Source organism: Canis lupus, chromosome 19, assembly GCF_003254725.2.
Source record: "Canis lupus dingo isolate Sandy chromosome 19, ASM325472v2, whole genome shotgun sequence".
Classification (NCBI taxonomy): Eukaryota; Metazoa; Chordata; class Mammalia; order Carnivora; family Canidae; genus Canis; species Canis lupus.
This window is the reverse complement of record NC_064261.1, coordinates 11,111,483-11,133,676: the sequence shown is the minus strand read 5'-3', so window position 1 is coordinate 11,133,676 and position 22,194 is coordinate 11,111,483.

Genomic DNA, 22,194 nt, shown 5'->3' with positions numbered 1-22,194 from the left:
GCAAATAAAAATCAATTGACCTGGTTTATTTCTTCTGTGACTTTATAATTTAAAAATGAGGACTTTTTTCCAAGATTTTATTTATTTATTTATTTATTTATTTATTTATTTATTTATTCATTCATTCATTCATTCATTTATTTATTCATTTATTTATTTATTTAGAGAGTATGTGTGTGCACACACAGGAGCAGGGGAGCCACAGAGGCAGAGGGAGAAGCAGGCTCCCCACTGAGCAGAGAACCCAACATGGGGCTGTATAACCCTGGGATTATGACCTTAGCCAAAGTCACATGATTAATTGACTGAGCCATCCACATACTCCTAAAAATGAGGATTTTTAACTAATACTCCATTCCCATGATTCTCATCACATCAAATAGGGACATTATAAAGGCAGAACAGAATACTACAATGCACAGAAAAAGGAAAGAGTTATTTTAGCTTTTCTTTGTATAGGTAACATTCTTACAGTATATAATTTTCCTTTCTGCCTAAATATGTAAAGTCATGAGTCTCAAAATATATGCCCTGAGATACATTTTTTAATGCCCTAGGAGATATTTAAGACAATTCAACTCTTGTTTTTATCAGGACAATTCAAATTATTTTTTAGAAATGTGTTCAAGCAGATACAGAAGGGGGCACCCAGGTGGCTCAGTGGTTAAGCATCTGCTTTTGGCTTAGGTTGTGATATTGGGGTTCTGGGATCGAGTTCTGCATCAGGCTCCCTGCAGGGAGCCTGCTTCTCCTTCTGCCTGTGTCTCTCATGAATAAATAAATAAAATCTTAAAAAAAAAAAAACAGATACAGGAGGATGGGAATCTTAGCCATTATCTGTATCATATTTGGTGTACAGGATTTCAGGTACAAATCTGTGGCTCATCTTATTCAATGGAAGATGATGAAACTGGAATATTATGGTCTTTTTCATCTTATTGAGCATAATAATTGATTTCAGACCTCACAAAATAAAGAAAAACTAATTTCCTGGATTTATGTCTCTGTGTTGGGTGACTCTGACACTTCTCTAGTAGTATGTGTTTGGACTCTTTGGGTGTGTGACAAAGACAAACTTTAGTGACACTTTTAAAGATGCTTTTTACCATTCTCCCTCCAAAACTCCCCCCAACTTGCTCTACAATATTTCTTATTTTTTATCAAAAAAGTTTAATGCTAAATCCAACATTAAAGTGCTCTTTATATTTCTTCACAAATATGGGGTATTTTATCCTTTTTCTTTTCTTTCTTTCTTTTTTTTTAAGTCTATCAACTGAATTCAGAACTACAAAGTAACTTGCACATAACTTTGCATTGAATCAAAGGGCAGATTTCTTCCTGTTGTTAATTCTGCTTTGATTCCTTTTCCGTCAAGAAAGGTAGCCCACTAAATTTGCTTTTGACAAGCTTCGGAAACAACTTCATAACCAGCCAGGCTGTATCAAAACAAAAAAGCATTCTGCATAAATGTGCTCTTTTAAATGAATTTGATCACAGAAAACAAACCTGACAGGAAAACTTCCCTGCAATTATCTCCAGGTCTTCAATTACTATTAGAGATTTTAACTGTACAGCAAGTTCCTTTAGCTCCACTAGAAGTGGCTGCCTATATACAGACCAGTGTTGATAGGTTATTTCCTCTTTAGATTATGACTTTTCCTCTTGCTATTAAAATTTTGTAAACAATGAAAATATATCACTCATTAATATGATTTCAAACAATTTAAAAACAATGGGTATGGTATGTTGAATTACATTTACATAACCATATCTTACCTCTTGCAGTTTTTATACTTTGATTGCTATGTATTTTTGACAGTGAGAGAGTTAACAAAATGTACTATATTTCTTTAAGACCTCAACATTTATCTGCCTATGGTTAGGTGACCAAAAATAGATAACCCTTATTGAGAAACCATTACATTTATTTTTAGATTTATTTGGGCTTTAAACAAGTTACTGGTTTTAGTTGAAAGTATTCCATTGTTTCCATAAGGCCTGCTTTTAGATACGATAAGAGGTTAATTATTGATTGACTTGTTTAAGAAAAACATGTTTGGTATCCTAGGGCTTTGAGGAAATCTTGGTAATTACAATTATTGAAAAAAAATTAAATGTATAGAACAGTTAATCTGTCATGTTAATTTCCCATTTAACAGAACAAAGAAATTTGGCTTATTTCAAAATATTTCAATACATTTAAACAATGTTAAATATAATATAGATGTATATTTTAATAATCATTCCTATAATAAGTAAAAACATACCTACATCAGAGCTGTTGGAATCAACACTTAAACCTCTCATTTTCTTAATTCTTTAGCTAGAAAAAAAAATCAGGAATATGTTCCCAAATCATAAATTTTAAATCATAAATCTTGAGACTTAAATAGAAATTTAGGAATCAAAAGGATGTTTTAAAAGAGAAAAATACAAAAATATTTTATGACTTAATCATACCATTAAACAAAAGCTATTAAATCATCTCATCCATATTGCTTTTATTTATTTTTTAAATAATTGTATTTATTTATTTGAGAAAGAGAGAGAGGAAGTGAGAGAGAGAGAGAGAGAGAGAGAGAGAAAGCACAAACTAGTGGAGAGGCAGGGGGAGAAGGAAAAGCAGGCTCCCCACAGAGCAGGGAGCCCGATACGGGGCTCCAACCCAGGGCCCTGAGATCATGACCCGAAGGCAGATGCTTAACTGACTAAGCCACCCAGGCAAACCCCCCACCCATATTGCTTTTTAAAAAATGTGTAGTCACTGAAAAAGAGTAAAGAATTGCCCAAATCCCAGATTTGAGATGACAAAGACCAGCAGCTCTCTAACCTTTACAAAAATCATTCAGATTATACATATTTACTGGCAAAGTAAGGTTAATGCTACCTTTTACCTACCAATTCCAAAAATGTTAGAATATAAAATGAAAGTAGTACCCTTTTAGGGATAGTCATACTTCTATATCTAAATAATACTGGGATACCTGGGTGATTCAGTGGTTGAGCACCTGCCTTTGGCTCAGGGCATGACCCTGGAGTCCCAGGATCGAGTCCCATGTCGGGCTCCCTGCATAGAGCCTGCTTCTCCCTCTGCCTATGTCTCTGCCTCTCTCTCTGTGTCTCTCATGGATAAATTAATAAAAAATCTTAAAAAATAATACAAAAACACAGAAAGCATTATATCATTTGGGGAATTTCTGCTTTATGATTAGAATACAAATTACTGACATATGTTACATTATCTCATATTGGAAGCTCCATAAAGGCAAGTTTTTGTTTTGTTTTGTTTTGTTTGTTTGTTTTATGTTTTGTTGACAGATGCTTCTCTAGCACCTAGAACAGGGTCTGTTAATAGGAAGGAAAGGTTTCCATCCCCCTCTCAGAAGTGGAGGTGGGATGAGGAGCTATATCCTTATCCTCTCTCAGATTCAGTTTCATGGTTCCTTTCCTTGGTATGACCCATATATGCGCAACATTGTCCATCTCGCTCTCATCACATCACCCAGAGTTTGGAAATTTAGGGCAAAGGAAAATAATATGGTTCTTGCTCTGAGTAATAATTAATTTTTCCCTGTCCCAGAAATCTTGTGTCTGATTTCAGGATGATATGAATAAACATAGATATTAAAAACATATTCAGCTACTGCATTAGCACTGACAATAGAAATGTGTTTGATATACACATGCAAAAATCCTTAGTGCATTTTAATAGATACCTTCATGGTGGACTTTGGCCAGTGGAAAGTCCAGTGGAGGGAACCTGACCCTCAACACTTATGGCTGATCCATCCTCCCATCCTCCTGTTTTCCCTCCCCTGACGTGCATGAGAAGGAGCAGAAGGCCAGGCCAGCAAGTGGAAGAGAGCCACTGACACCTCTACCTGGCACAAACAGAAAGAAGCTTTACGTAGAGGGCAAGGGGAGGCCCCACATTTGCATCCCCTTCCTTCCCAGTCTAGATGGATTTTGGGAATTGGCAGAAAGCTCCAGTGTGGAACACCTGGTGGCTCAGTGGTTGAGCATCTGCTTTTGGCTCAAGTTGTGATCCCTGGGTCCTGGAATCAAGTCCCACATCAGGCCTTCCCCAGGGAGCCTGCTTCTCCCTCTGCCTCTTTCAATCCTGTGTCTCTCATGAATAAATAATATCTTAAAAAAAAAGCTCCACGGTTTGCAACTTGAACTGGTGCTGGCCCAGGAAGAGATGTGGACTGTATATAAATGGTACTTCCTTTGGTAATTTATTCACACTTTCAGCAAATAAATTGTATTCATTGTGTTTTTATTTTCTATATATTATGATGTTTTGACAGCTTAAAAAAAAAAAACCTTTCTGTCTAGGGAGAGACACTGCCCCTCCCAGGGCTAGCCAATTTTTAAAGATGGCAAAGGGCCCAGCCAGGAGCACATCCGACATGCAAACTAACTAATCCAAAACATACATGCCCCAACTGGCCATCACCCCAGGAGGCAATATTCCTCACTTTAGTCATCCTAGGCCCATGTGCCAGACAACTAAGGACCACCTCTATAGCCCAAAGCCTGCTGAAAATTTTCACACTAGCCAGTCCACCCTATTCACTCTACTCTGCGGCATCTTTCCTGAGGAAACCCAGATAAAAGCAACGGGGCTAAGATCTCCTGTTGCTCCTGCTTCTATTTCCTGAACAAAACCTGATGTTCCTCTTGTGGCCCTATGAGGATAATTGTGTGTTTTGTTTCCAGGGGAACTGTGAGTAAAATTGAATTTCTTTCAATGGTAGTGACCTCTATGTGTCATCACTCAGTCACTTTTACAAAATAAGACCCAGGAACAGAGCAGAAATGCCTCTATGCTATGGCTACTGTGAGACTACCTCTCCTGTTTTCCAAGACATGGGATATTCATCTAATCATATAGTGTCTTTACCATCTGTGGATTTCCTATGATGCTACAATGTGTCTAAATTGGAACCTACCTTCCTTCCTTCCTCCCTTCCTTCTCCCCTCCTTCCTTTCCCTTTCTTTCCTTCTCAATATTGCTTTGGGTTTACTGGCCATTTGAATTTGAGGATTAGTGTCTCTTTCAAATTATGTGCATTCTCTGCCTTCTCTCTCTTTTCTCCTAGTGGCACTCAGATTAGAATATGCCATACATTCTCCACCTGCCATGTCTTCTAACCTCTCCTTCATATTGCCTATCCCCTTCCCTTTCTTTGTCTATGCCTACATTAGCCAGGCTGTGTCTTAAAAAGTCACTTGTAGAAAACCTAAGAACTACACACACATACACACACTTGCACACACACACACACACACACATTCAGTGAGGTGATGGTGAAAACACCAGCATCAGAATTCAGTTCTCTTTCTTTGACATTTTTTTTTTTCTATGAAAGCATATGATGCAGTTAGTCTCTGGATGTACTTCTTGCAAATCTGAAACAAACAAAAAAATCTCAAGTTTCATCAAAATCCTGGCCAGCGTGTAATTAGTTAATCAATTTGGTCCATCCATTTAGAGGTCTCCAAAGAGCCCTGGGAGACCGGGTAGTCACAGTATGTTGCCAACAGTGGCACTCTGGATTCAAATATGGGAGTGGGGGTGGTTGGAAGACCTACTAGTCTATAATCCAATCTCTGCTCTTCCCCTGGGAATTTGCCGGTGGGAGATCAGATTTAGGAGCTGGAGACATACTGTTACCTAGTATCTGACCTCTGTATTTAGATCATATCCTTATTCTCAAATTGTCCTCACCAATAGATGTCAGGCAACTTAAGTTTGTTCAGTAACTCTTTGCCGTGAACTCTGCTGTAGTGATTCAGTTCTGGAGTATATGCTTCTCCAAAATTGCTCTTTGCCACCCCCTTAGATTGTCACTTGCAACAATTTCTTTTCTAGACAGAAGGTTTTTCAATTTGCTGTCGACAAGTAGTTATTCAGTTAACATACCCACCCTATATTAGTCAGAGTAACTAATAGGAGCAAGCACAATAAAGAGATCTTGAAGTGTCAGTGGCCTAAGAGATTTACATATTCATAAGGTCCGATGTAGGCCTTCATCAGAAAGTGCATCAACTTGAATATCTGGCTTTTAAATTTTCCATGGAACAGTAAGAAAGAGATGGAGCCTGCCTATCAATTTCACTTCTTTTGCCCAGAAATAACATACACTGATGTTAGTCTCTTAGTCATCCAGAACCAGTCACAGGACTCCTACCTAACTGCAAGGGAGGCTGGAAGAATAAAATCTATCATAGCAAATTCACAGAACATTAAGTATTTCTTCCACAAATCCCATCAACTATTCACTCTGCCACATGTTTTGTTTTGTTTGTTTTTCTCAGTACCTCAACCATGTCTGTGACAACAAAAAAGGACATTTCCTATAAATTAGGATCACCTGACAATCCCCAACACCAGACTCTGTAGACTCTCTTACAAGCAGTGGAATTCTCAGACTCTGGGGACTTCCAACTTTATAGTATTTTTATGGCTCAATTTTTCTGTGGTCCTCTCTGGTTTCTCTCTCTCTCTATCTCGTAGTGTCAAATATCTCTTTGTCATGCATTGCACAATAGCAATCTAGTATCTTGAAGACCTAGTTTGAGTTTTTAGAACCAGGCAAAATCTCCAAAGTTCAATACACGTCACCAATTTCTTTCAATTCTAGGCAAGAATATTAATTGCAACAAAGGCCCACAGATATTTGCAGAAAAAAAAATCATTTCCAGAATATAATTTCCTGAAGCAGTTTTGTAAAGAGTTCTTCAGTTTAATGAAGTCATGTAATGTAAAGTCTAAATTACTATTCGATTCATCTATTCCTAAACTATATTTTCTCTCACCTATTGCAATTTTTGTCTAATCAATTTCTATCATGTCCCTTTGATTTTAAGATGGTATTATTTAAACTCTGATGAATAATTCTTCTAAATTCTTAGTGATTTAAAAAAATCTAGCTAGGTAACTTTATTGTACGTGGTTGTATATTCACCCTGCAATTGCTGTCATAGTCAGATGTTTGCTGTTCCCTGAAGTGTCCACTGGGCACATCCACAGATTCACTAAAGAGGGAAAAAAAAGTTGACCATTATTTGTATTAGTGGAGTTCCATGGATGTTCCATTGGCACTATTCAGTTCACTTGCTTAGACTATTTTGTTTCCATGTGAATGCTTATATATAAACCTAAGTTTTTATTCCAAATTTCCATACATTTATTATGTTTTGCCATATATTTAATTATTCAGAAATGAGAAAAATTCTTTTTTTTTTTAAGATTTTATTTATTCTTGAGAGACACAGAAAAGCAGAGACACAGGCAGAGGGAGAAGTAGGCTCCATGCAGGGAGCCTTACGTGGGACTCAATCCCAGGTCTCCAGGATCACGCCCTGGGCTTGAAGGCTGCGCTAAACCACTGAGCCACCTGGGTTGCCTGTGAAATTCTTTATGAACCAGAAATATGCACAATCCTTATTAAGTAACAATAACTGCTTAGTTTGTGAGAAATCTGTCTTTGTGATCACAAATAGGAAAAGTTTATCTTAACAGAATTAGATGAGACTAAGCATACTTATATGAATGAATCTGTGTATCTCTTGGATTAATATCTGTAAATTATATTTTTCACCACTATTAAATGTAGTAGGCTTATTCTTACTAGATACTCACCTCAAATATATATATTATTTAAAAATGAATAATACATCTAAATTTAATCATTTCAGTTTGGATAAATTAATGATTTCATATAACAGAGGTGGGCAAACTTCCACCTATAGACCAAATCTGGCCTGCTGCCTATTTTTAAAATAAAGTGTTATTAAAACATAGATAAGTTCATTCATTTGCATATTCACTATCACTGGTTTTGTATTATAGCATCAACAGTGACCATATGGCATGCCCAATGGAAAATACTTCTTTGCCCTTTTGCTAAAAGAGTTTACTGAACCAGGTTATAGAATAGCATATTTATTTTACAGGATAGATTTAAGAACTTGTCTTTGATACCTTTTCAAATGCTTAAAATGCTATTTTTTTAAAGATTTATTTATTCATGTTAGAGAGAGAGAGAGAGAGAGGGAAAGAGAGTGCAAGGAGAGGGAGGGGCAGAGGGAGAAGGAAAGTTTCAAGCAGGCTCCTCATTGTGTGTGGAGTCTGATGCAGGGCTCCAACCCAGGACCTGGAGATCATGACCTGAGTTGAACGCTGAGCCACTCAAGTTTCCTTTTAAAATGCTATATATAAAAAATAATAATTTGTTTTTATTGTTAAACAAATTCTATTGTTGGGGCACCTGGGTGGCTCAGTGGTTGAGCATCTGCCTTTGGCTCAGGTCGTGATCCTGGGGTCCTGGGATCGAGTCCTGCAACAGGTTCCCCATAGGGAGACTGCTTCTCCCTTTGCCTATGTCTCTGTAGCTCTCTCTGTGTCTCTCATGAGTAAATAAATAAAATCTTTAAAAAATTCTATTGTTTTGATAATATTTCAAGAAGGAGAATTGCCACAAAAATTAAAAAAGATGAGAATTATCACTGTTCCAAAAGAGGCACTGACTGCAAATTTTACTTTGTATGACCATATAATATGCTATAAACATTGTACAAAACCCTATGTTTCAAAAGTTAAAATAGAGTTGGGGGTCATTCTATTTAATATCAGTGTAAGACTTTATCTAAACTCTAAGGTTTCAGATATGTATACATGCATACATACAATGTTAAGGCCACACATAGACCTATATTATGGCTTTCATATTGCTTTTGTGGTTACCTATACGAGTGTGTGCATATGTATTGTAGGGTTATATACATACGTGTGTGAAAAGTACTCATTCTGTCCCTATGTGCTATTATGTTAATATGAATCAGATATCAGTGACTATAATCTCTTTATGAGTTCTTGTTCATATATTTTTTTAAATCATGTATTAGAATTTTAACAAAAACAGGGGCACTTGGGTGGTTTTGTGGTTGAGCATCTACCTTTGGCTCAGGTCATGATCCTGGTGTTCTAGGATTGAGTTCCATATCAGGCTATCTGAAGGGAACCTGCTTATCTCTCTGCCTGTTTGTGTCTCTCTGTGTGTCTCTCATGAATAAATATATACAATCTTCAGTTTAAAAAAAAGAATTTTAACAAAAACAATGAGGAGCCTCAAGTCATATTTGGGATAGGTTGTATGTGACAATGTGGTTATCTTCCTAGCATCCTTTTCACCACGCTCATCAGCCACAGTATTTCTAAGACTCAAATTATAATCTCATTTTCATACCATAATGAGAACCTATCCACTCCCTCTTGCTATGGTCATCAACTCAGATACCCATGCCTATGCTAACCAGCACATGGCATTTTCCAAGATAAAATGACATGTTCAACAATGAGCATTTGAGTCCATTTGCATCAATAAGATATCTGGAGCAGTTTAATGGAGAGAAAATGGATATAAAATTTATTCTCTCTTCTGGCATGACTCTAAGAATTTTCTTGTATGATATATAGATAGGAAGCTGGGAACAACCGTAACTACTCAGAGGAATGTTTAGGATTAGTAGAAAGCTGGCAGTATGGAATATAGAGAGGAGTAAAATTGATTGAGTTCTTGCTAAAATAAATAGATTTCACTTGCTAACATGAGTAGACTTCTACATCATTAAAAATAAGTAGATTCTTCATTAAGCATGATCTGAAAAATTCCGTGTCTCTTTGTCTTGAAGTTAAAGGAGCCAGCAAATATACATTTATGTTTTACAGTTTGATTTTAGATGTGACTTCTGTATCAAAGACTTTTAGCAGATACAGATATATTTCAATTCTCCAGTATAATTCAAGATTCATTAGCTAATCCATTAATTTATTTAAAGAAATCTTCACCAACTATTTATCATGAACAAACAGATTGTTAGTCTTAAACATGATTTTCATGATTCTTGTTTTACATTGTGACAAAGTAGTACCTATATAGTGCCCCATGCTTTCATATTAGGATGAATAAGAAATATTTCAACGGACAAGTTATAGTTTTGATTCATAAATTCCCCGAACTTTGATAATAAACTTAAAATAAATTTAGTCTTCTACATTGGCCAAAACATAATGCTATGAAATAAAAACTATAGATGTATTAATACTTAAAGAAGCATTTAACATTTTTAATCGCATGTTTATAGGGGGCGCCTAGGTGGCTCAGCTGGTTGGGCAGCTGCCTTTGGGTCATGATTCCAGGATCTTGGGATTTAGCTTCATGTTGGGCTACTTGCTCAGCAGGGAACCTGCCTCTGCCTGCCTCTCCTTCTGCTTGTGCTTTCTCTATATCAAATAAATAAATAAAATGTTTAAAACTGGTACATTTTAGCAATACAATGAGTCCCTGAAGGAAATCTTTTGGAAAGCAAATAAGATTCTATTCATCAATGGACTCTGATCAGACCAATTGGTCTGTAGCTTGTTTGAAGAGGAGACATATCACTTCTAGCTCTACTGGCAGGGGCTTAAATTTGATTGGTCTGCTTTTGCTCCCTGCTGGACCCTGTGGAAAATGAGAGGAAAAGCTCCACCCCTATGTATTAAAAAAAAAGATAGATTATATAGAAATGATTAAATACATCAAGAATATAACATCTTTAAGCTGTAGAGAGGCAATATTGACAATTCTAAGCAGCTGCCCTGGTCTTCCCCCAGCACACTCCCCCCTTCTCCAACCCCCACATCAGTGACTTACTGTCAGTTAGAGGTCATTGAGCCCTTCTGCTTCCTAAAGTGTTAAATACTTTTGAGTTAAGGGCTTTCCAACCCTAAAGTATTTGCATTTTAATAAGGAACTACTGAAGATTGAAAAACCTTTAGGACTTAAAGGAAAACAATTCTAATATTGCAAGGTGAGGCACTTGCAATTTAATTCACAGTAAAACAAAATTCATGATGTGGTTAGGTGCATAATTTAACCTTGTGCAATGCCAACCCTGTTTGAGTAAAAGGAAAAGGAGAGACTTGATAATATTTCAATGTTGTTTTTATTTCAGTCTGTGTAAAAGGCTTAGATCAAGTATCAGGAAAATTTCCTTTCCTCAACCATTTTATTAAAATTTTACTTCAGCCCAGTTTTCCTTCCTAAATTATATATTCATAAACACAGGAACTAACAATCATGTATCCACACAGAGTAAATCATGCTCTCATTTTCTCTCTGATGTCTGAGTGCATAGACTGTTTGGTGCCCTGTCAGGAATCTGTCCAAATACCACAATAAGTAAACTGGCAATATGCACCTTGGTGCAGACTTGTCTTTCAAATAGAGATTACTAATTGTCTGGAAGGAGCAATACCTGCTATTATCTTCTCTGAAAAATATTTCAAGCCCTAAATAATTCAAATATAAATGCCTTCCTTATGCTTGGTCTAGTCTTTAAAAATGACATGCTTTTATAAGTTCCACTAAAGTTTAGGGGGATGAAACAAATGACAAGTAATAAATAGGAACTAAAAACAACACAGAAAGAAACAGAATTTGAAGCGACTATACGGTAAATAAAAAATATACTTTTAAGAGCAATGGAGATGAATAGCAGTAATACAAAAGGGGATATAAGTAGAAAAGGCAAACATTACATTTTGTAAAGACTGTCAAGAGAAAAATATTGAGGAATAGAACAATCATATTTGTGTGAGAATAATTTAATTTCATTGCTTAAACAATTAAAAATTATGTTTAACGTGATTAATGATGGTGATTTGATTATTGTTTAGACAACGGGTTTCAAGAAAGTAAAAACATATAAGACCCAGAGATGCTATAGGAATCCCTTTGGAAAAAGAATTAATACTTATATGATCTAAATTCAAGCTTATTGAAGATTATGAACAGTTAAGAATGATGATTTTTGGAGATGCTTAAAGAAAACAAATAATTTAGATTTTAAAAAAAGGTGAAATTTTCCTTAAAAACTACCAGAACCCACCAGAAAATCATGGAAGAGCAGCTTTAGTAGGATTGGCCTTATGCAAGCATGAAGTACAAGATGGCTGTAGAAAACTATGCAATTTGTTGAGTACCCTTCCAATGAACTAGGATGAAAGTTTTTTCATGGAAAGTCATAAAAATAACCATTGAATAAGCTTTCAGTTTTCTATCTAAGATAAAGAGACATCAGAAAATATCTGTATATAAGTTTTAAAGTGATATAGAGCTAAAAGCACAAAACTAAAAGATTTGTAGCCATTTCCAAATTTAGCCCATTTTATATGCTTACCTACTAAATGTACAGGAACTTACTTTTCTTACCACATTGTATGATTTGTTGTCATCAGTAAAATCAGACATTTAAAAAATATAGTTTATTATTAATAAGATATTCAAACAGTGGAGATAACTTACTTCAATTAATGTTTATCTGAAAAGCTTTTTACTTTTGAAAATATTTTTGATTATGTAAATGGATTCAAAGTTTGATTTTTATTATTTAAAATTCTAAGGACAATGACAATGAACAATAAGTGACCACCATTTCTGCCTGGACATTTATAAACAAACTTTATCATCTCAACCTTGAGAATTACTTCCTTATGAAAGGAAACTAATGCTATTTTCGTCTCCAGTTGACCCTTGAATTAGCAGGATTTGGGGACACTGAACTCTTATGCAGTTGAAAATCCACATATAACTTTGAACTCCCCCCAGAATAACTATTAATACCCCACTCTCGACCATTAGCCTTATTGGTAACATAAAGTCAATTAACACATTTTATGTATATGTAATATACACTATATTCTTCCAGTAGAGTTAAGCAAGAGAAAAAAAAATGTCACTAAGAAATTCATTAAAAAAGGGAAAATACATTTACAGTACAGTCTTGTATTTATTTATAAAAAAATCCACACAAGAGTGGACCCATACAGTTCAGACCCGTGTTGTTCAAGGGCCAACTGTATATCTCTTCCAAGTATTTTTTTTATGACTCTTATTTTACTAGAGGAACAACAGTATTGTGTATTACAGAACATCTATTACTTTACTAAGTGAATTGTGAAAAAAAAGAATTCCTCACAGGACATTTGATTTAAAATCCTGGGTTCAATCACATTACTGACCTGATGACAGTGTCCTGAACCAATCCATTATTTAATTAAGCTCCTATTCTGGCTAGGTCTTCTGTCAGTGCACTACCCTCAGGTTCTTGAAAATCAGCCAGATTGAGAAAAAGAACTTTGTATTAGTTTAACTATGGCACTTATCTAACTGGGTTTTAATTGTTTGGTCATTTCCCAGAGTTCCTTAAAAAACTTGTCCAGTGGGCAACCAATTATTTCATCTTGTTGTCCATTAGATCTATTCTACTTGCTAGTGAAACTGACACATACTAGGTGTCCAATAAATCTTTGTTAAATAAATGAAGTAACTTTTCCCAACATAGTGAAAGATAAAAAAGAAGGGTAAGCTCTCTATGAAAACAGGCTGTTTTCAACCACATGCGTGCCAGGTAGGTCAGGAGTAACCGAGAACCACAGAAATGCTAAGTAAACAGGCTACAAAAATATTACATGCATGAAGGTCACTCTAATGGCAGCTATTAAAAAAAAAAAGAATATATTTTCACAGTGAAATTTTATTTTTATTATTTTTCAGAGTTAGATTTTAAATTTAGGAAAAGGAGAGATGCAAACAGGCAGCTCCAGCATTGTTGATAATGTTCAATTCTTAATTTGGATGGTGGGTACACGGTTGCGTATTATTATTTCGCATAATTTACATATATACAGCTTAAATTATTTTGCATGTGTATAACAGTACAGATAATTTTTTAAAGACAAATATAAGATAGTCTAGCCTTTTATGCATTAAAAAGATTAATGATACCAAAAACATGTAAGGAATATATATCCCATTTAGATCAGAAATTTTTCTGCTCAGAGAGAAAGTCATTGTCAGAAGGTGGCAGTGTAGCACTTTTTTTTTCCAAATGAAATAGTTTTTAAAATACTAAACGTAGTCCTTTCCAGATGCAGGCCTTAGAGCCATGTTCAGTCCTGCAACTTACTTTTCGTTGCTGGGGATGTCTCATTAGGAGATTAACTGTTTAAAATGCAATGTGAAAGTTCTAATTGGGAAATCCTACGAATGTTAAATTAACCTTAAGTAGTTTTATCTAGAATTTGTTTCCTTTCTCTGATGTTTGGCATTTCCAAATGTTGCACACTATTTCTATCTATAGAAAATAAATTGTATATGGGATAGTAATGCACTTAAATATTTTAGATATACAGATTTGCTTTGCAATCCAGAAGTAGAGCATTCCTATTGAAACTTTGGTCAGCCAAAATGTCATAAAGTGAAAAAGCAATTACAATTAATTTATATGGAAAATTTTTTGAGCAGTCCCAGACCCAAAGAGTAACCTCTCTAGGCTTCTCTGCTACTTAGGATGCACAGAATACATTGAGATAAAGTGCAGATGCTCACAGACATAGTTCGAAGCTATGGCCACTTGATGTGAGATGCTGAGTGTAGTTCCAGGAAAAGAGTGTGGCGATGCAAGTCTCTGTACTCTGCTCTCTGCAAACCAAGCACTGAATTCTATTTTCACTTTTTATTCCTCCCCCTCCCTGTAAAAGTGCAAATTCTCTTTGAATTTCTTTCAGTTAGCCAAAACAGATGCTTCTTTGGGTCTTTCATAAAAGCAAACTGGCATAGCTCAGATTTTCAAAAAGCAAGGGAGACCCATATATTAAAATGCTGTTCAAGTTTCTTTGTAATCATTTAATGCATAGCTTTAGTTTAAACAAAATATACATCGCTAGCCATTTGTTTCGAAGTAACAATTTCGGCAAACATTAAAGTATAATTGATTATGGAGAATAAAACCACATGGAAGGAAGGAGAAGTAAAATCTGGCTCCCCATAAGGTAGAGAATGGGGTAACATTTATCTGAAGGAAAAATAACTTAAGCTTTTATCCAGGACTCAGCATTGCACATTAATAGAAAATAATCAGGAAAAGGTAAGACTTTAAAATGGAGTAATATCATGTCATAATATTTTTTAAAGTGATTAGCTTTGTTGAAGATGTATAAGGGCATATAGACATGAATATGAGTTGCAATTTCTAATTTTTTAACTCATTTTAAAAATATATTTAGTTATTGCATATATACATTAGAAAAATTGATCACTCTTCAACCAATAAACACATTAATCATTAGAACTGTAAAAGTAGTTTTTGGATGGCTTTAGCCATTCCGGTCTCAGGGATATATATTTTATAATTTTATAAGTATGGTTTTATTGACATTAAGAATATGCATTTCACAAAATGACTTAATCACACTCATATTTGTGTTTCTTAAAATTGCAGTCAGAGGAGATTTTCACTTAAATCGTTCTTAAGGCAGGTCATTAACATTTAAAAATTACAAATTGTATAGAGCAAGATAACTGGACTTGAAAAATATGCATACTGGTCAAATTTTACATGCCCTTGTATAATAGATGAAAATGGGGGACTATTTTATTTCTCATTATAGTTCTATTAATAAGCCATTTTTATGAAGGTGGTCAAAGATAACATATAGCCCATGTCCTTTAAGAGTAATGTTTATGAAGTAATTAGCAAACAGAACAAAAGAGATAATTATGCACTAGTCTTAGTGCTACCTACATGACCTATGGGAGAAATGGGAACAACAACAAAATGAATCAGGAGAGGCATATATATGAAGGTGGATCTTTAATTTTAACATTTTTAAGGTCCCTCTTATCAGTGCAAAATAATGCAAAATGCTTGTGGATTATAGTTATTCCCCTGGGGGGGGGTCAGAGACCAAAAATCATAATATTTACTCCGAGATATAATGATATTTGAATTGGAAGCAACAAGAGCCTCTGCTTTCATCACTGCTCTGCCAGTCTCTTGTCTGATGTTGAGCTCTTTATTTTTTCTAGCATAGCACAGCACACTGCGTCAACTATGGTGACATCGATATGCAAGGTGTAACCTACCGTCTAGTGATACATGACAAGCAAGACAGCAAAGTCTGTCTTCCAAAAGGTTCTCTAAATTGCCCCATAATATAGCCTTGTCTACTCTAAACAGAAAAGCATTCAAAATTTCTTCTAACTTCTGTTATAAGCTCCTCCTGCCACCTGCTAGGAATCATTCAAGAATCCCATAAATTATTATTTTTTTCACTCATATTGATTTGTAAGACCATTTTCTAGACGCATATGTATTCACATCACAGAACAATGGGTAGTTTAAAGGCATATACAAGGAGCACAAGGGTGGCTCAGTGGTTGAGCGCCTGCCTTTACCTCAGGTCGTGATCCTGGGGTCCTGGGATCCAGTCCTGCATCAGTCTCCCTGTGGGGAGCCTGCTTCTCCTTTTGCTTATGTCTCTGCCTCTCTCTGTGTGTCTATCATGAATAAATAAATGCAATCTTATAAATAAATAAATAAATAAATAAATAATAATAAATAAATAAATAAATAAATAAATAAATAAATGCATATATAATGCTCATTTTCAGTAGTGGGGTTTAATTTGCTCTTTTCCCTGACATTTTGGAGTATTGGCCTTAAGAAAATAGAGGAAATATTCTCTTAGCAAACATGAGAAATTCCAGAGAAAGATTTCATCTCTTGGTGACAAAAATATATTCATGCCTATCTGTTCATGGCTTTATTGACTCAGAGTTCTCCAGAGGCAATCATAGATCTATAAAATATCCCTGAGTGCTACATTTTGTCAACTGCCACAGTTGTCAGGTTTGAGGAAGCCCAGAATCAGACTCAACCATCTGATAGCCCTGCTGCACAACACTGTGGAGCATAAACTAATTCAGTTAAGGTCAATATTACTCAATGCTCGAAATAGGAATACAGCTGTATGGTAAGAGTCATATTAATAATAAACTTTCTTCACACATTTTGAGGCTTTGCTCCAATATTATGTAGGGATGTAATGCTGAGAAATCATAAGATACCTTTTTTGTAACTTTACAACATAACTGTGTTGCAACGTGGCTCATCTCTATATGGTCATATCCTCTTCCTCACTTTCTTTTCCTCAGTTAATTTTGAACCCATAGTAAGTACAGAATTAGGCTATTGTGACTTTTTTAGGAGCATTGCTCCATTTTCATTTTTGAGGTGGGGTCTGGTCTGGAGGTGGGGCCAGAATAATGATGGTTTTCACCAATTGTATTATTAGAATGACTCATGTAAAAGGCTTATTGGAATGGCTTCTGTTTTAAAGGAGATTGCATTTTTTAAAGGCAGTTTTAAATAATTTTTCTTTGGAAAAATTATTATATTAATTAAATTATTATTATAAATTATAAATTTAATTAAAATTATTATATCCTTGTCACTTATTTCATAGACATCTGAAGATGAAGTTCTAACTTTATTATGTAAACTTGCTTATTATGTAAAAGTATATTACTTTTTCTCTGTCATGTACTAGGATTTTTTTTCATGATTATACATATTCTAGATTCTGGCTTCTAAGAGAATAAAAGAAATAATGAATATGTGATATTCATTATTGGGTATGTGATATCATTTGGGAAAATACTCTTTAACTTCCATGACCTTTCAAATTGATTTGCCATCATGAAATATTTTTACACTATTTTGAAATACATTTAAATTAACTGAGAATTTCTGAACAGTAGCTTTGATGACATATTGCCTAGATCAATGTATAATCACAGGGTATTTTAATCCAGTTTAAAAATTATGGAATGATTTTGCTTTTGTTTGTGTTTGTATAAAGTTTCAATCTTATATCAAGAGTAGTGGGTGGAATGATTCTCATCTCAAGAAGAGTCATAAGTTCCAAATTAAGGCTAGTGACCACTATGGTAGGCTGAATAATGTTCTCCCAAAAATGTCCATGTCCTAATTTCCAGAATCTATGAATATGTCACATGACATAACAAAAGTGTCCTTGAAGATATAATTCAGTTAGAGACCTGAAATGGAGTGCTGGATTTGTTGAGTAGGTCCAGTGTAATCACAAGGGTCATTAGATAAGAGGGAAGCAGAAAGGTTAGAGTCAGAAAATGCAATAAGGGAAGCAGAATTTTGGAGTAAAGCTGCTAGGAACCAAAGAATGCAGGTAGCCTCTAGAGTTAGAAAAGATAAGGAAATAAATTCTCCCTTAGAGCTTCTAGAAGAAACACACCACTTCTGGCACCTTGATTTGGGCATACTGAGTATCATTATGACTACAGATCTCTAGAAGTTTAATATAATAAATTTGTGCTGCTTTAAGCCACTATATTTTTGGTAATTTGTTGTAGTGGCAATATGAAACTAATACAGTTACCTTTGAATTCAATTTTATGAATGAAATTTGGTCATATATTACCCCTTCTTCTTTCTCTTCCTTTAAATATTTAATTCTGATACTAAGATGTCAGCATAAACTACTCTGCAGTTGATATGGCTGACAGAGTCCTAGACAAGGAACTACCATAGCTTACTGCTTGTCCATCAGCAAACAAGACAGATAAAGTGTCAGCAGTTGCTAATAATTATTTAAATACATTGTGATTTAGCCCATTACACTTACAGTTAAAATTCTCTCAGTTGTTCATGACATTTTAAAGATATTGCATATTAACAGAGGAGGGAATAGAGTTAAATTTGTCTTTCTTTGTTATGTTTTTATTTAAATTTGTTTATGTTTTTACTTAAATTTATTTAAATTTATTAAAGTTAAATTTATATAGTGTAATATTGGTTTCAGAAGTAGAATTTAGTGATTCATCACTTACACATAACACCCAGTGCTCATCACAACAAGCGAAATAAATCTATTTTTAATCTGTGGAAATACATTAAACCTCCAAAAGGTAATGGATGCATAAATATTTCTCATCTGATACTCTTACCTTAACTCTATCTCTAACAGGAGACATAAAACATACAAATTCAAGCATTAACCTGTCCAAGTAATGCTCCTCATCTTTAACCATTGTAGAAAATCAATTCATTATTTACAAAATTGTCCCTTCAGTTGGAAGGTTCCTTCCTCTCCCCACATCGTGACTACAGAGGTTCAGAACTGTTCCTCTCACAAAGACAATCCACCAAAGTAACTTAGAAATTATGTAAAATAGTAGAGATAATCATGCAATTAAGCTTAGCACAACACATGATAACAAAAGATATGTAAGCGTATCTATTAATAGTGAGTTGAAGGAAATATCTTTAAAGGTAATATAAGATATTGAAATTTCCAATAGAATATCAAAGTTTTGTGCTTTGTATAGTTTTTTGTTTTGTTCTGTTTAGGTTTTTGTTTTGTTTTCCCACTTTATTATTTAAAATATAGACATATAAATGATGTTAGGAACATTACGATATAAGATTAAATCAGCTTTAACATTACTTCTTCTTGTCCTTTTGGCTATTCCTGGTGTGAACTTTTGTAGTTGTAAATGCTAAACAACATTATGAGAACTACAGCCTCAGTTATTTAACAATTCACTCTGAAGGTCATACTATCTCCATGAGGTTGCCCCTCAACCCCCATAACAGCAAAAACAACAAAAATCTAAAACATAGAAATAAAAAGAAAAATTCTACTTGTCACCTTTGGTAGTGTATTCATGCTCTGAAATTTACCCATGCCACATAGATGAATTCCAAATTTGTAGATACTCTCCAAATGTTCTAATATAACCTTGTATTCTTAATGGCCTTTGAGATAACACTACTCTCATGTTTTATTGTTTATTGAAAGCAAGAATTAAAAACACCCACAATCTATGAGTTCACTCCCAAATTCTACCTTTGTCTTCCAAACATTTAGTCCTCTCACATTCTCTCTTTTTGTTAATGGCATCTTATATTTACACATTTATCTTCACGGTCCGCTCAAATCTATCTGTTCTTCAGATGTGCAACATTCATTATTTTTCCGCCTTTAGCAAGATACATTTAATATATTCCTTCTCAATTTATTTGTGCCCTGGATAATTTTATCAAGTCTCAAATCTTCAGATAATTTTTTTTTGCTGATGACACCCACATTTTATCTCAAGACCCTAATGTACCAATGAACTCAGGCATCCAACTGTCTACTTGTCATTTCCATTTAGATTTAAAAAAAAAATCAAAGTTAATGAGATAAAACAGAACATTTGATTTTCCTTTCAAATCTACTTTTGTCTCTCTTTACCATCTCACTAAATGTCACCACTATTCACTTGATTGCTCAGGTGAAACTTCTCAGCTTTATTATTGATTAATCCTTTTAAACATACTCTACATCTTTTATAGGAGTACATTCTCTTGGGTTAACTGAATAGCCTACAACTTCTTGTCACTTCCTCACTTCCTCTGGTTCAAGCCACTGTAGTGTTTCACCTGGACTATAATAATGACCTCTCTTCTGGTGCTCCCTCTTTTACACTGCTCCCATGCAATGATTTGTCCACAAAGCAGTCAGTATATTTTACAAATGAATTCTGATCACTCAAAATCAAATTCAAATGTCTGACACGGCTAATGGGCCTGTGCAATCTGGTTCCCATGTATTTATTTCTCCAACACTTCCCTCCTCACTCCCTTTCACTTAGCTCTACTCTCCCTCAGCCTAGTCCTCATTTCCACTTCAAGGCATGTGCCCTTGCTGATTTTCCTGCTAGGAACTCTTTTCCTGCTGATATGTACCTGACATTTCCCACTCCCTCACTTAGTTCTTTGATTAGTGGACATCTCCTCAGAGAAACCTTCCTTTACCACTCAATCTAAAATATCTACTGCACCTTTACATCTTATAGTGCATGAATATATAATCTGGCTTCCCTATAAAGGTGTAAACACTGTAAGATCAGGGATTTTACATATTTCACCTCTGCGTTTCTGCGCCAGGGACAATGTTCAGAACCTGAAAGACACAGAGTTAAGTATTTGGCAAAAGATTAGGAAAATTTACATTAACTAAGTAACTATAACATTTGTATGATATTCCTAATAATATTTGAATCTTGTCTATTTTTTTTCTAAGTTAATTTCTGACTAGAAATATGTCCTTTGAGTGGGGTCATATGACAGAAGGGAGAACTATGGCAAAAATACTCACTTACCATGCGGGAATTGTATCCCATTTTGATTAAATGAATTGGTACAAGAGTTAGTACGTTGCAAGTATGATAATTCGTAAGTGGACTGATAAAATTGTGGGTCTGGAATTGCATGTTGATAAGCAGATATAATTCACTATTAAAAGTCCAGCCTGAGCAGCAAACTATCTCCCAAAAACGAACTGAAAAGAAAACTGAACTGAAAGAAAATAGGTGAAAATAGTCATTAAATTATGGCTGAACAAAGGATGGATGTTATGTACTTCAGTATTGAAAGCCTATATATATGTGTGTATGTGTGTGTGTGTGTGTATATATATATATATATATATATATATATATATATATCTGATGGCATATAAATAGCATATATAAATATATATGCTATCATAAGCTTATGACTATCATTGATTAAGTTTGATCATTATAAGATAATATGTCTGATCACAGAAAAATATCCACTGTTATTCATGAATATAAAAAGATCTGGAACCTGTGTCTCTAAAATAGAAATAAAAAATGACTTTAGAGAAAGCATTTAGATTAGAGGATTGTATTAGAGTTTGCATTTTTTTCAATCATTTTTTGGCTTAGCTCTAGTTCAATTCAACTTCAACTATTTTATATTGATACTTTTAGTCACTTAATTAAAATAACAAATGTAGAAAATTGCATTTAATGTCTCAAATCAATGAATGTTGTGAAATGCTCCCAAAATGCAAATATTCATAATTTCAAAATCTATATTTATGAATGATAACAAATCAACTTTACACAAAGAAGTTAGGCACTAAAATTTTCATGATTACTGAAAACAGACTTGGCATATCTATGTATGAATATCTAATAGTCAACTATTATTTATTAGTTAGCTGTACTATTATGTACATTAAAAAGATAGAAGTTTAACTCAGATAAGGATGTTTTATCATAAATGATTGATAGGTTATTAGGACAATTTTTCATTTTATTTCATGCTTCTTCATCAGAAGCATTTTGAAGTTCAGTACAGAATAAATATACATTTCATTGTCATGACTTGTTCTTATATGACTCATATCTCTGTTCTCACTGTAGATTCTCTTCCTGGTTTACTTGAAAATATCCAACTTTA